Source organism: Stenella coeruleoalba (genome assembly GCF_951394435.1).
Source record: "Stenella coeruleoalba genome assembly, chromosome: 2".
NCBI classification, from domain to species: domain Eukaryota; kingdom Metazoa; phylum Chordata; class Mammalia; order Artiodactyla; family Delphinidae; genus Stenella; species Stenella coeruleoalba.
Window position 1 is genome coordinate 180871904 of NC_137147.1, and position 15053 is coordinate 180886956.

The window sequence follows — 15053 nt, forward strand, 5'->3', positions numbered from 1 at the left end:
TTTGAGTTCCAGTTGAATTCCACTCGGGGAAGAACATTCCTTTTAGATGAACTAGAGCTCTCGTGGAAAGATCTGGGTTCCACTTAAATTCCACTTGGGGAAGAACATTCCTCTTCAATGCACTAGAGCTCTCGTGGAAAGATCTGGGTTCCAGTTAAATTCCACTCGGGGAAGAACATTCCTCTTCAATGCACTAGAGCTCTCGTGGAAAGATCTGGGTTCCACTTAAATTCCACTTGGGGAAGAACATTCCTCTTCAATGCACTAGAGCTCTCGTGGAAAGATCTGGGTTCCAGTTAAATTCCACTCGGGGAAGAACATTCCTCTTCAATGCACTAGAGCTCTCGTGGAAAGATCTGGGTTCCACTTAAATTCCACTTGGGGAAGAACATTCCTCTTAAATGCACTAGAGCTCTCGTGGAAAGATCTGGATTCCACTTAAATTCCACTCGGGGAAGAACATTCCTCTTCAATGCACTAGAGCTCTCGTGGAAAGATCTAGAGCTCTCGTGGAAAGATCTGGGGATGTTTGTTTGCCAAGAGGTGATCAGGGCTGGAGCGGCTGGGAAGGAGGACAGCCAGGGGAGTTCAGGGCTGGGACCTGTGCCCCACGCACTCGCAGAGCTGTCAACCCGGGAAGCCACAGGTGCAGCGAGATGGGCCACCAGACAGAGCATCAGCTTAAGAGAAGCGAGGAGGCCCTGAGACGGTTCGAGGGAATCCACTGCTCACCTCCTCCTGAGAAGGTGAGCAGTGGGGCTGTCAGGCCACGTGCAGCGAGGACAGAATGATCACATCCTGAAACCAACATCTGCCCACCCAGGTACTTCATGCTCTAGGCACCAAGGCTTCTGATGGTGCAGGTGCATCGGAATGCATTACGGAAGATGGATGGGACCTTTCCAGCTTGGGCCTTGGAGATGGTCTGTCTAAACCTCTCTGAGATGGCCTGTATGTAGACGTGCTCACTGGGGGTCACACAGGCAACGCTGGAGCCGGGTCTTCTCATGCTCACAATGCCCTTGTGTTTGCCTCCAGGTCTGAAACAGATCACGAAGACTGCCTACCCGGAATGAGCTGGACCGAATGGGGGTTTGCACAGCCTCGGAGAGATGGCTCCCAGCGGGGGGTCAACTGGTGCATCTATACTCCTGGTGATGTTTCCACTGGACGTGTGCCGTGTCACGACCCCGTAGGACCTGAAAGCAGTGGGGTGCTTTCTATCAGCCCCTGAGTTCCTCCACTATCTGAAAAACCAAAGCCAATCGATCTTGCCTTGATAGCAAATTTCTGTGGTGTAACTCAATAGAAAACAATGTTTTCTAGACAGCCTTAGGGAGTTTTTAGTAGGTCTGCAATGTGATTGGAAGTAAAGATTGGCCAACCCCTGGGGGCAGCCAGGAAGGAATGTGCTGCCCAGTGGGTGAGCAGTTGAGTTGAAGCCTTAAGGGGACCTTCTCTGGGCAAAGAACTGGGCTGGCCCCTGCAGGGGACACAAGTAGCGGAGGGTCATAGCTCTCTCACACATCCAGTCCCTGCTGAAATGAAGCACATCCCATTTTGGAATTGTTAGAAAATTCTTTGTTTTGATATATTACTTGCTGTTTCCAAAAATACTTTTTTGGCCAAACATCTGCAGTTTTACCTTTTTGCCTGTGAGCTAGGTTTTCAGATGTCAATTTAGTCTCAAATGCACAAGAAAATGATAATCGCAGTGACATGGTTTCAGAACTTCACTCTGAGCCAGAGAGAGGAGAATGCAAGGTAGCTGCGCAAAGCCCTTTTGTCCCGATCTCACGCATCCTCGCGGGGATTTTTGCTTGGCTCTCTGCGGGGTAGGCATTCAGGTGACAGTGTCGGAGGGAGGGGGCATCGTGCAATCACGGGCCCTGGAGTAGCAGCTGTCCCCCAACCTCTACAGCTGGAGCTGGGCTCCTCCCTCGGTAAGGAGCACAATTTCTCCCCGTTCTACCTATATTTCACCTAGATATGGGAAGTCTGTTTTGTCTCACTCCGAAGTTGAAGTGACAGATGACCACTGCAAGCGATCACACGTGAGGACAGAGCGTGGGCTTCATTTATGATCAGTGCTGGGGGACGTTCTGAGTACTTAACCTTCAGACATCCGTTTCATCAGAAATTATGGAGATAGAAGTGATAAAACCTGGCTTATCTGGGTGCCCAGAGCATCAAAGCTGATGTCATGAGATCCTGTTAATTCTGGTGACCGTACAAGGGAAGTGAACTGGAGATACAAGCAGTGAGGAATCAGCTAGAGAACAAAATAGTCTCTCATTACAGCCTTCCGTCCATGCAGAGGTGCCCTGAGTTGACCTGGTAATTCTATCATCCTAGGAATGACACTAGAGATTAAAAGAGATAGGGAACCACTCTACAAATGTTTGCTACTCTTATTATTTCCTTTAATAGATTCATGCTAATTTTTCTCTCTTTGAAGCTTCATGTACTTCCGGTCTCTCTTTCCCACGTGGATGTAGAATTCCAGAGAGCAGGAATTGCCTTGCGTTTCATCGGAACATGTCTCTGTAGTGGTCCATCAATAAACTGCAATAGACTCGATACTTCTGAGCCTAACTAACACTCTTCCAAGGCATCAGGGGGATGAAAAGGAAGAAGAAAACTCTCAGGAACAAGAGAGTTAGTGCACGCCAGGGGTGGAGCTGATTTCTAGTTCAACACTGCTTCTCACCAAAGCACGTGTGTGGACTCCAGGGGCCGTGAGCCCACGGGCAGTGAGGACAATGGAGAAGTTACAGGATGACAAGAGTTGGTGCCCACAAGGTCTTTGCCAACTCTGGGGCTCAGCAGAGCCTCCCCGCTCTCTGCCTGGGTATTTCTTCTGCTTGGAAATTCAGGTCTTGCCCAAGCTTTGCCCAATAGAAGAGGAGGCTGGGTGGGGACTCGGGGGTCCAGGAAACGGCCTGGACCTCTCACAACTTCTGGGTGTGGATTTATTTGTGAGTCCTCTCCAGGGCCAGCGAGCAAGAAAGTGCCGATAGCTTCTATCTTAATTAAGTTACAGAGGAAAGAGAGAAAGAGAACAGGGTAATTAACTCAGGTTTCCTCACTGAAACCCAAAGTTCCTTTTGTCGCCTGGCCAGCAGGCAAGAATGAACAGAAAGATTTGGTAAATACCTTCCTCATTCTCCTCCGCAGCCCCACCCAGTCCCCAGCCCACTGTCCAGAAGCAGTCGCTGCTCCCAAAGATATTCTGCACATGTACGTGATTATCCAACGCCCTTCCTTGGAAAACAATAACAACAAAATACATACACGGCAGCATAATGTGTACATAGTTTTACGTCTCGTCTTTTGACGGAATATTTCCCAGCGATGACAGAAGGAAGTGTTTTAATAAGAGCAATCACATTTAACATGTGTCTTGCATTTGTCTTAGACAAAGCCTTTCCCCAGCTGCTTCTGCCAGGAGGCGGGGGGCTCCAGTCTGGCGCCCCTGCTTTTCTTTCCTCTCGAAATGGAGGGCTGGGGCCAGAGGGCGTCTCGGTTTGCTCCCAGCCATTGACGTCTTTAAGATTCATTGTACGTTGGACAGGCCAAGTTTACCAAGCCACCGAAGGTCCGAATTAAACTGTTCTCAGGACAGGGGTGGGAACCAAAGCTTCTGACTTCTAACATCAGGGTCTTGCCCCCAGACCACGATGGGGCTCTCGAGGACCTGGGCAATCCCAGAGCAGAAGCAAGACAGCACTTTACACTCCTGTTAGCTTTGGGGTGCACCGAGTGGATAGGACTGAACTGGACCCGTCAAGTTTCCCTTCTGTGGGTACCAAGAGGCTGGATCCTGTCTCCAGCTGAGGTCATGAGATGTGACCTATGAGAACAGGCTCTGGGAGGAAGGATGCAGGAGGGAGAGACTCTGTACGTGGAGGAGCATCAAGGTGAAACTAAAGGAGAAGAATTGATGGTGTTTGATACAGAAACAAGGTCATGAGCTTCTCATTAACGTTCACAATGACAAAATATGTTGCCAGGTGCCCACTCTGTGCCCCAGAGCTGTGGGATGCAGTGCGGAGAGGCGGTCCTATTCCAGTGAACGAACTCTATGGCATTCAAACTCCTTTTCGTGCAAATTGTGTTGTAATTTTGCTGTTGAATCAACGTCTAGTCAACAGTTCTGATGCAGGGGGTGGTTCTCCACATACCTGCAATTCTCAGGCACCAGCTGGCTGTCCCACAATTCAACACGATTCTGACACATTCTACCCAGAGCCGGTAACAGATCCCAAGGAGAAGGGCTCAGTCCTACAAGACTGCCCTCAGCCCCCACACCAGATGCCAGTCCAGGTTGTCACCTGGGCTTCTCAGGTTCCCACGACCCCCTCCTGGGGTTCGATTAATCTGCTAGAGTGGCTCACAGAACTCAGAGAATCGTTTTCCTTACTAGATCCCCTGCTTATTACAAGGCATATTAAAGGGATTAACAGCCAGATGAAGAGATCCACAGGGCGAGGTCCTGAACCGAGGAACTTCTGTCCTTGTGGAGTTTGGGACCTCGCCTGGTTGGTCTGGTTGGAACCTGGAAGCTCTCTGAGGCCCTCCCTTTGGGTTTTTTTTTTTTTTCTCCCTTTGGGTTTTAATGGAGGCTTCATGACACAGACACGACTGATTGAATCATTGGCCATTGGTGACTGATTCAACCTCCAGCCCCGCTTCCCTCCCTGGAGGTTGGAGGGTGGTACAATCCGAGGGCAGTGAGAGTGAAAGAAGAGGGAGTGAGACGGAAAACGATGGGAAGCAAGTCAATATATTACTGAACTGGCCGCAGCTTCAGGAAAAAGCACAGGTGTCCTGTCTCACTGATCTAGTTTGCCCATGAGTGTTGGCTCCCCTGCGCCACGGGGTTCAGTCTCCAGGCACCTTTGAGCGGTTGCTGGGAAACCAGTTTCCACGTGCTCCGGCGTGGCTTCACTCAAATCCGTACGTGAGGGAGGAACCAGAGCCTCCTGGGTCCCGTCAGGCCTGGGCGCCAGAGCGGCTGTGGTTCCCACCAGCGAGCGAGCGATGGAGGCCATGTCGGCACGTGGCCGCCTCCCTCGGTGGAGACCTGGCGATAAGGTGGTGGCAGGTGTGGCAATGGCAGGGGGCTTGGTTAGCCATGAGTAAGCAGACAAGGACACAGGAGACTGGTGGGGTCACGTGATTCTGGGGAGGTGTGTGAATGGTATCCAATACAGAGCTCCAAGGGAACGAAGGCAGACATTCAAGAGACAGAGAACCTTCTAGAGGATCCTTTTCGAGGGGTAAGGCAATCAGAAAAACTGATTCTGTTTCTTGGCTATTCCTCCCTTGTCTCTGCATCCCCACCCATCCCTGATTAGCAACTGTTTGAATCTGCCCTTCGGAACTCAGGGAAGGTCATGGAGGCTGGAGTCTATCCCCTACAAAGAAGAAATGGGGGACAGAAAGGCTTCCATACCCAGGAGCCCCACAGGGTCCTACTCGGTTTCAGATGGGGCCTTGGGAGCTGTCCTCCAGGGTTCAGGGGATGGCGGGGCACTGTCTACAGAGAACTCACAAACTATAATGAAATCAGCACAAGCTGCTGTGCTTTTGATCACTACTATGCCCTGACTGGTGCTAAAACGCTCCTTCCTGAAAAATGATCTCTTGACCTAAAGTCTAAGCAATTGCTGTGGTGACTGTTGACTTTTCAATACAGGTGTAAGCTAAAAGTTAGCACATTTTAATTACTTACCCTTTTTTTGTTTTTCAAAAAATTAGTTATTTTAAAAACTGTGGTAAAATAAGCTACATAAAACATACAAGTTCCCATTTTCACCACTTTGAAGTGCACAGTTACGGGCCACTAAGCACATCCACGTTGTGACGCAACCATCGCCGCCACCCATCCACAGAACCCTTTCCATCTGGCCCCACTAAACACTAACTTCCTGTCTCCCTCCCCTCAGCCCCTGGTGACCACCCTTCTACTTTCGGTCTCTGAATTGCCTGCTCTAAGTACCTCATAAGAGTGGAGTCATTACTTATTTAATAAACGTATGGTGCTGACTTTGGGCGCTAATTACAAAGTTATCCCCACAGAGAACTCAGCTCCATATACTTGTTTCAAGAGTGAGTTTCCAATGTGACATAACTGTGGACCGTCGCTCAGTCATGGTTGGTGTCTGCAGCCCCTTGGTCTTTCGCATCCCCGTGCTTAAACCGATTCAAAATAAACAATGATTGATAGCCCAGTGGTTTGAGAGAAGAAGAAACAGATTTGAGTCACTTCAATTCTGTCATTCTATGTGACCGCTTGGAGTTCCTATTCGTGTTTAAAATTTGAAATAGTAAAAAAGAGCTAACCATGAGGTACAATATTTTTGTTTTGTAAGTGTAAAATTTACAAAATGTGAAATATTTTAAATTGGAAAAACATCTTTAAAATTGAAATTATTTTTTCTTTTTAAATGACTGATTGTTGTTTTCAAACTAAAATACGGACCAAGAAAATAAAACTTTTTTGTGTGTGGCCAATACCAGGTGCATATGACTTGAAGAGTAAGCTCATCAAGAAGGAAAATGAGTCTCTCACAATAATGATGGTCCCTACTCTACCGTTTAAAAGAAAGGAAAGAGAGAATAAAACAGGCAATATCATGATTTCATAAATGTCTACCGAGTACCAAAATTACAGAGAACATAGGTGGTTTATTAAAATTATTTCCTTCCAATTTTATTGAGACGTAATTGATATACAGCACTGTATAAGTTTAAGGTACCATGCCGGGGCCCACACCAGCCAGCAACAGACCAGCAACGTCCTCATGAGGCAGGGCCGGGCAGCCCACTGGACTGGGGGTCAGCCCCACCTACCAGCACGCCCACAGTAGTCAGCCCCACCCCGACAGAAGGGCCCCCACAGAACACACAGTGGCACCCCTAGAGCGTGCAGCTCTGGTGACCAGAGAGGAGTGTGCTGCAGGGTCCCACTGGAGTCTCCTACGTAAGGCCACAACGCCAAGATCAGAAAATGTAACCAACTTACCTGATGCATACAAATAAAGAGTGTATTGCGCATGAATATGCAAAGAAGATCAGTCAAACCTCAGGCTGTCATTGACAGAGTCGCAGGTGTTATGGCTGGAAAACAGAAGCTATAATTTATTATTGTCTACTGCAACAGAAACAAGTACAGTTTTTACCTCTTTCAAAAAACAAATGAATGCAATTAAAAATATTAATCATTTGACATATTTTTTGAACTGTAATATTTATTTCATTCTTAATATTTTTACTAGCATGGTTATTAGATAGTTGAAGCTCAGTAAAAGAACATTGTGCTTCTTTTATGGTCATAACTATAATTTATTTCATTTCATACTTGTTTTGTCATGTAGAGGAAGGGAGTGTTAAAACATGATACGCTCCGGGCATTATGTTAGGTGTGCCACTGTGATAGAGTCATCTTTGTAAGTTGTACAAAAACGTCTTTTTTTATTGAGGTATTCAGAACATTGAATATCTTCTTAACTCTTGATCAGAGTTTGAGATTAGACCTGGGAGCCGGGTCCCACTTTACATCACCCGGATCCTTGTATAGTAGAGTGTGTACCACAAAGCTCACTCACAGTGGGTTCTTTAATAAACATTTTTTGAATAAATGAATGAATAAGTGAATGAAAGACTTCTACCTGGCAATCTGCTTCTGCACAAGGAAGCATGTGGAATTTTAATAAGACTTAGAAGAGATTTAAAAATACACCCAAAAATGTACCAAGGATGGGATAGTTTATTAGTATAAGGTTTCTGGAAGTTCTATAAACTTTGGTGTGGTTTTTAATATCCCGGCCGTACAAAGCATAGTTTGCAAGAAATTGTGAACCATGAAAATGGTGTTTCCTTAATGAATAAAATTTAATTTGAGAGGAAGCTAGGTGGTCAAGAAAGATGACGCCAGAACAAGAAGAGTTGCAACGAGTAGGAAATAACATGGAGAAGCAGGAACGCCACGTTCCCTAAATAGTCATGGAACCACCAACACTCGTTTTGGCTTTTTGATACCCAAGCTGGTGAAATGAGGTTTAGTAATTTATGATACTGGTGAGAAGCTTCCTAGAACTTTTAGTTCAAATCTTCAATTGTGGATCCATGACATCTGACCTAAGATAGCCCAACAACTCAAGAAGGGTGGCATATGCTTCCCTCCTCTCCTGCACTCACTGATGGTAATTAAGAGGTAAGCTGGGGAAACTAAAAAAAGGTCCGAAGAAAAAGAAGAAGTGTGTGAAAAGGGTTGATGTGAGTTTTCAGTCCCTTTTCGGTTAGTGTGTGTGGTGTCCATGCACCACCGTGCTCTCTACCCACTGGGACTCCCGGCTCCTTTCGGAAACACCCGTGAACCTGTCCATTCCACGGGGCTTTCTTTATGATGTGAAATGTGCGAGAGTCTCTGCTGCAATGCTGAGAGCTCCCGTGGAACTTCGGTAGTGGATGGAGAGGTGGGTGAACTCGGACAGTCAAGCCCGGGGGGGACCTCCTATCCAGCTGCTGGTCCTAATAGGCCCTGCGAAATCTGTAGGCTGGTTAAGTGCTTGGATTGGAGGCATGAAATATGAACTAGAGTCGGAACAAAGAAAACATAGGGTTAAGTACGTAGAAGAGGCTGTTCAGTTAGCGTCCCAAAGGGTTTCAGTTTGTGCCGAGGAGAACCCAGGAGAAATATGTTTACTGCGACGTTATTTATAGCTGTGAGATATCAGGAACAGCAGGGAGAGGATTAAGTAAGTGATGGTACCTCCACTTATGAATCTCATGTTATCAGTAAAAAGTATATTAGGGAGAGTTAATAATTAGACAAAGGAGTTGATCCCTGCTTCATGACTGTAGCTACAGTTGTCTTACAGGAAAATCTAATCATGCTCAAAAGGAAGTGTCTGGTGCTCTTAAGATAAAATACACACTCAATAACCTGGCTCACACCGTCCATTACCGCCTCTCTAGAATCAGCCTTTAAACTTCTCTTGCCCTTTCCCCTCTAGGCTGCACACATGCTGTTTCCTGTGCCTAGAACAGTCTTTCCCTATTGCCAGGTAACCCCTGATAATTCTTTAGATCTTAGGCGGGACCTCGCTTCACTGCAGGGAGCCTTCCTGATCACCCCCTCCAAGACTGGACTTTATGCTTTCCACACAGTATCACGAGTGCCCTGTGACTTCCGACATTAGACCATAAACTCAAGGAGGGTGGAAAGCATTCTATCTCCAGGACCTGAAACACTCCTTCACACACAGATACACACAATGAATATCTGAGGAACGAGTCTTAATATTAAGTGAAAATGGGAAGATCTACAACTGTATATGTGATATGATTACAATTAAAACAAATGTACCTTTTAAACAGAAGAAAAGATATACTGGACAGCAAAAGTTAATATTTCAATTGACAATTTTCTGTTGAAACCATGTATTATTTTCACAACAACAAAGAATACCTTTGTTATTTTAAAAATACAACAGAAAAGAGGAAACACTCTGAATTCAACTGTGCCGTTGAGAATGGGGTTTTAAGCATAGTGCCTGTATCTGTGATTTGAGTTTCAAAAAACAAAAAGCCTGGGGTAATCTCTGGGTGGAAGGAAGTTACATTTATATAAACTACTCACATGCAGGCCACAGGAGAGGTGGGCCCAGAGCGAGAGGGGAAGTGAAACAGGGCTGGCAGGGGACCGCTAGGGCAAAGCTTGCAGGACAGGTTTGGGGCAGGAACAGGGGTGGATCAGGGCATGCTGAAGAAATTGAAGGGGTGCTGAAGAATTAGCTGGGAATAACCACGAGAAGAGTGAAGGACAGGCGGAAGCAGATAGTCCCCACTGGGGCAAGGATGGGCTTGTGTGGTTCAGATCCCTAAAGAGAAAGAGGGAAGGGGAGGCACCGAGGGAAAATCCACCAACTGGAGGTGATGGAGGAGGTGGTGGTGGGTGTATGTGTGTGGGTCTGTGGATCTAGGGCACATGGGCAACAAGGTCCTCGGAAAAGACCGCAAGAGAAATTTGAAGAAGGAGACACTCCACTTGACCAAAGGGAGCAACCATACTTTATCTGAAAAGAAGCTCAAGGTGCACAAAAGAAAGGTGTCAAAGGTGAAGGAAACTTGGGAGTTCAACTCAAATGAATCAGTCTCCCACGTGATAAAACTCAGCTGAAAGTTGACAGGCATGTGACTAATCCAGGGAGCAGCAAGGGACACGGGGGAGGAAGTGGGGAGATGGGTGCGGGGGCAGAGATGAGAAGTTGTTTGTTGTGCTACAACAACGGGGTGGAGGTGAGTGTCCCCGACAATTTCTGGCTTGTTGGGTGGTGGCTCGGGCAGTTATATAATGACAACTCCCAAGGACCTTCCTAAAATAACAACCTCACCAGCAGCTGATAATCACAAATAAAACAATAACAAAAAAGGAAAGTAGAGTGAGTTTAACTGATAGAGCGTTGCACACTAAGCAGGAGAAAGCACATCTCCCAGGGGTTAGGAGAAGAAACGGGGAAGATGATGGATGGCCCGTGGGGTCCAGGAGACACAGCGTCGAGGAATCTGTGGGACTCTCCACCAGCACCTCCCTCCTCCCGGAAAGCGCCGCTGCCTTTCTCGCTCTGGCTCCAGCTCCTCCACTTAGGGATGGAGAATCAGACGCGAGCTGGTTCCTGCCTGGAATTTTGGACTGGGGACCCAATGCCATGGGGTTAATTACCTCAGTGTCAAAACACTAAGGTATGTCAGACGTTCACCCAGCACACACCAGTTAAGCAAAATGAACTCTTCCTCACCCAGTCATCAACCCAAACTGGCCGAAGAATCTGAGAATGCACCAGAAACCACCCGGGTACATAGATCACCAAGAAACCTGTTTCCTGCCTTAAGAACCAAGCGGTTGGGAGATCGCCCCCCTGTATCCAAACAGAGATCTCGTCAATGCTCCAGGAGATAAGCCTCGACCCATTGTGCCCTCCCAGCCAGGTGTGACCTCAGGGACTCCTGGTGGTCATACCCCAAGTTCATACCTAGGAATTGATGGAAATATGGCTATGGCTGGCCCCCCCCGTCTCCCCAGCACGAAGCTGTAAAACTTGGGAGCACAGAAAGCACATTTCCTGGCATGTGGTCACGCTAGGCATCAAGGGGGAAGACTCAAGCTGACGACGCAAATAGGTCAAGAGATGCAGACGGTCTGGGGCCACTCATGTCTCTGGTCCCAGTCTTTCCTCAGGCTCAGCTGCATCACATTATCAACTCCTTGCGTCAATGAATTCCCCATTGGAGCTAAACTGGCTTGAGTTGGGGTTCTATCTCTTACCATCAAAACAATACAGAGAGGCTGGTGAAACCAGGGTGGGTACTTGCCGAAAAGCACCTAGTTGCTGAGGAGGAAGAGCACAAACTTCACAGCAGAAGCAGGCTGGTGAGGTTTCGGGTGTTTAGGACCCAGAGGTTCTTGCTCTCGACTTTGGGGCTATGCTGGTGAATGCTGCTATAGGTGACTAGAAGAAAGACAATCAGATCGAGCCGGGAAGTTGGGACAGGGTGGATAAAGAAGGTACAAAAAAAAAAGCTGGGACGTTGATAAGGGTAAGGCAAGGATGCAGATGCTACTGGTGTCTGAATGGCAACTCCAGTGACCATGACCATGAATAGGACAGCAGGTTTAACCTCCAAATCAGGGAGCTCATCATTTAGAGGAGAAATTCTGCTGATCTAGGGGATGGTCAGAGACAGACATGCAACGCATGTGACTCAAGAAAACATGCATCAGGAATAGTGCTTCTAATCTGCAGGATTAGGACAGAAATGCAACTCGAGAGAAAATTATATAAAATGTCAGCCGTATGGTAAATCACATGTCTGCGCACAACGGGGCGACCATAAAACCCCGCCTGCAACAGTCCTGGTTTACACCCATTGTTTTGGCATAATTGTTACCAGCACCCTCCTTCACACTCAAAAGTATCTCAGTCTGAAAGATCAATTCTACCGTCACCCTAGTGAATAGCTAACTTGCTACCGTGTCACAATTGACGGGGGTGTTAGATTTCAAGGTCCCAACTGAGGAAGGGGAATGGGAACTTTTGCCCTGAAAAATACAGGGGAGCCACAGAGAGCAGTGAGAAGACGGGAAGGAGGGAAGTGGCAGTTTGAGGAAGAAAGAGAAGAAAAATGAAACTGCTATCCATAGTTGGTAGGAAAAAAAGAGGAAGATATAAGGAATAAACAAAATGGTATGGAAAAAAAATCAGCAGCTAGAAGAAAAGTGCTGAGGACAGAATGGGTGGAGCTGCTGGTGAGGTCTGGTGAGCTCAGAACCACAGGACATGTGATCCCGGGCACAGCGGGATGACCTTGGGGAACCCTGGAGTGTCACAGATGGAGATGAGTAAGTCACAGAGGTAGAACCAGACCGGGCAGAATCCGAGGCTGTGTAATTTGCTGCAGGTACTCAGGTCAGCGTGCGTCACTTCCAGGAACCAGAGCTGTGCAGAACTGATGATTAACCAGTTCAGGACTAAGGTCTGGGTCAAGGGGAGAAGATGGTCACCAGGGAGCCCTCTGAGGAGGCCGTTGCTCTGAGGTTCCCCCAAGGACTCGTGCTTTTTATCCTGAGAAATTCAAGGTTATCGGTCAACTTTGACTCTGGGGTGGACAACAAATCTTAAAAATATGAACATCGTAGATCAACTCCTTAACTCGGGCGGACAAGGAAGATGAGATCCAAGTGGGTTAAGTGGCTTGCAGTGTCCACAGAGCCCGGCAGTGGCAGGCCTGCAGCTAGAATCACAGTAGCCTGATCCTCAGGGTGGCACCTGTGTGTGTCATAAAGAACACGGTGGTCCATGAGATGCTCCCAAGAAGCCCTTCCTTTTGGAGATTAACTATGTATCCTAGAACAGTACAGGGCTTCAGAAACCTCGAAGTGAAAAATCAGCTTAACCCAGGATTTTCTGAACTTATTTGATTACAATACCTTTTTTTCATGGAACGTGGAATTTCGTTTTGAGAGGCACATCTAAGAACATACTTTGGAAATGCAATCTGTGTGGTCCTTGGGGGCTTAGAACACACCCGATTTCCCTGGGGTAGAGGGTGCTTCCTTGTCTCCCAGGAGCCTTTGCAATACAGGTCTGAACATGTAGTCGTGCTCTTCTGGTCGGGAAGCGTCTCAACCGAAGTCCATATTTTTGGTGGGTTTTATCGGGTCCTAGGGTCCTTGTGTAGTGTGTCTTCCATTTGCCATTCCAGATCCGCTCTCCACCTTTTCTCCACCTTCTCTGTACCAAGAGGCTGACCTGTATGGACCACATGAACAGCCTCCGGCTCCCTTGCCACTCTCCTCCCTGGTGTCCAGTTTGGGCAAAGGGAACCCAGAGGAGGTGAGGGCAAAACATGAGGTCAGCCACTTAGTTCCTTGGTTCCCTCCCTCAAGCCAAGATCCCAGGTGCTGCCAGGTGATGCTTGCTCTCTCTCCAGGCTCCGGTGATCACTCTCTCCATGTCCCTTGGGCCCTGGGGTGGTAACAGCACGCCCCCTGCCCTACACCTATGGTTTCTCTACACACTTCCCACACCAGGTCCTCAGGTGGGAAAGAGCTTGGCACGTTTGAAAACATGGCAGCAGCCGTGTCCAGATCCACATGGTCGTGTGAGGCAGAGCAGGACAGTGGCCGGGAGGAGCTGGGGTAGCTGGGGCCAGATCCCACAGAGCTGCTGGCTCCAGGGACGAGAGCCTTTGGTCTTCTCCTCCTGGAGACCCCCAAACAGGTATCTCCAGCCTGTTTATCCGAGCCCTAGTTACCTGCACCTGGGAGCCCCACATGGGAGCCAAGGTGGGGCAAATGGTGACTTTTCTTCTTTTTGTCTAAGCCTGCTCTTCCTCTCACGTCTTAAGGAACCTCATTACAGACGAACCTCAGAGATATCTCAGGGTTGGTTCTAGACTACCTCAATAGAGTGAATATTGCAACAAAGAGAGTCACACTGAATTTTTGGTCTCCCAATACATAGAAAAGTTATGTTTACACTCTACTGTAGTACATTAGGTGTGCAATAGCATTATATCTAAAAAATGAATTTACATACCTTAATTTAACAAATGCTTCATTGCTAAGAAATGCTAACCATCATCTGAGCGTTCAGTGAGTCCTAATCTTTTTGCTGGTGGAAGGCCTGGATGTTGACGGCTGCTGATTTCGACCAGTAGCTGACGGTTGGGCTGGCCCTGGCGATTTCTTAAAATAAGACAACAGTGAAGTTTGCCGCATTGGTTGGCTCTTTCTTTCACAAGTGATTTCTTTCGCACACAATGCTGGTTGATAGCACTTTACCCACAGTACAACATCTTTCAACTTTGGGGTCAATGCTCTCAGACCCTGCTGCTTTATCAACTAAGTCTATTGAATATTCTAAACACTTTGTTTTCATTTCAAACAATCTTCACCAGGAGTAGATTCCCTCTCAAGAAACCACCTTCTTTGCTTATCCATGAGAAGCAGTTCCTCATCTATTCAGGTTTTATCATGAGATTGCAGCAATTTGTCCCATCTTCAGCTCCACTTCTGGTTCTCTTGCTGTTTCCACCACGTTTGCAGTTCCTTCCTTCACTGAAGTCTTGAACCCCTCAAAGTCATCCGTGAGGGTTGGAATCAGCTTCTTCCAAACTCCTGTGAATGTTGATATTTTGACCTCTTACCATGAACCATGAATGTTCTTAATGGCATCTACAATGGTGAATCCTTTCCAGAGGGTTTTCAATTCGCTTTACCTAGATCAGTCAGAAGACTCACTGTCTATGGCAACTATAGCCTTATGAAATGTATTTCTCAAAAAAGAACAGGAAGTTGAAGTGAACCTTGATCCATGGGCTGCAGAATAGATGTTGCGTTAACAGGCATGGAAACAACACGAATCTTGTCCATCTCCATCAGAGTTCTTGGGTGACCAGATGCCTTGTCAGTGAGCTGTAATATTTTGAAAGGAATCTTTTTTTCTTAGCAGTAGGTCTCAGCAGTGGGCTGAACATATTCA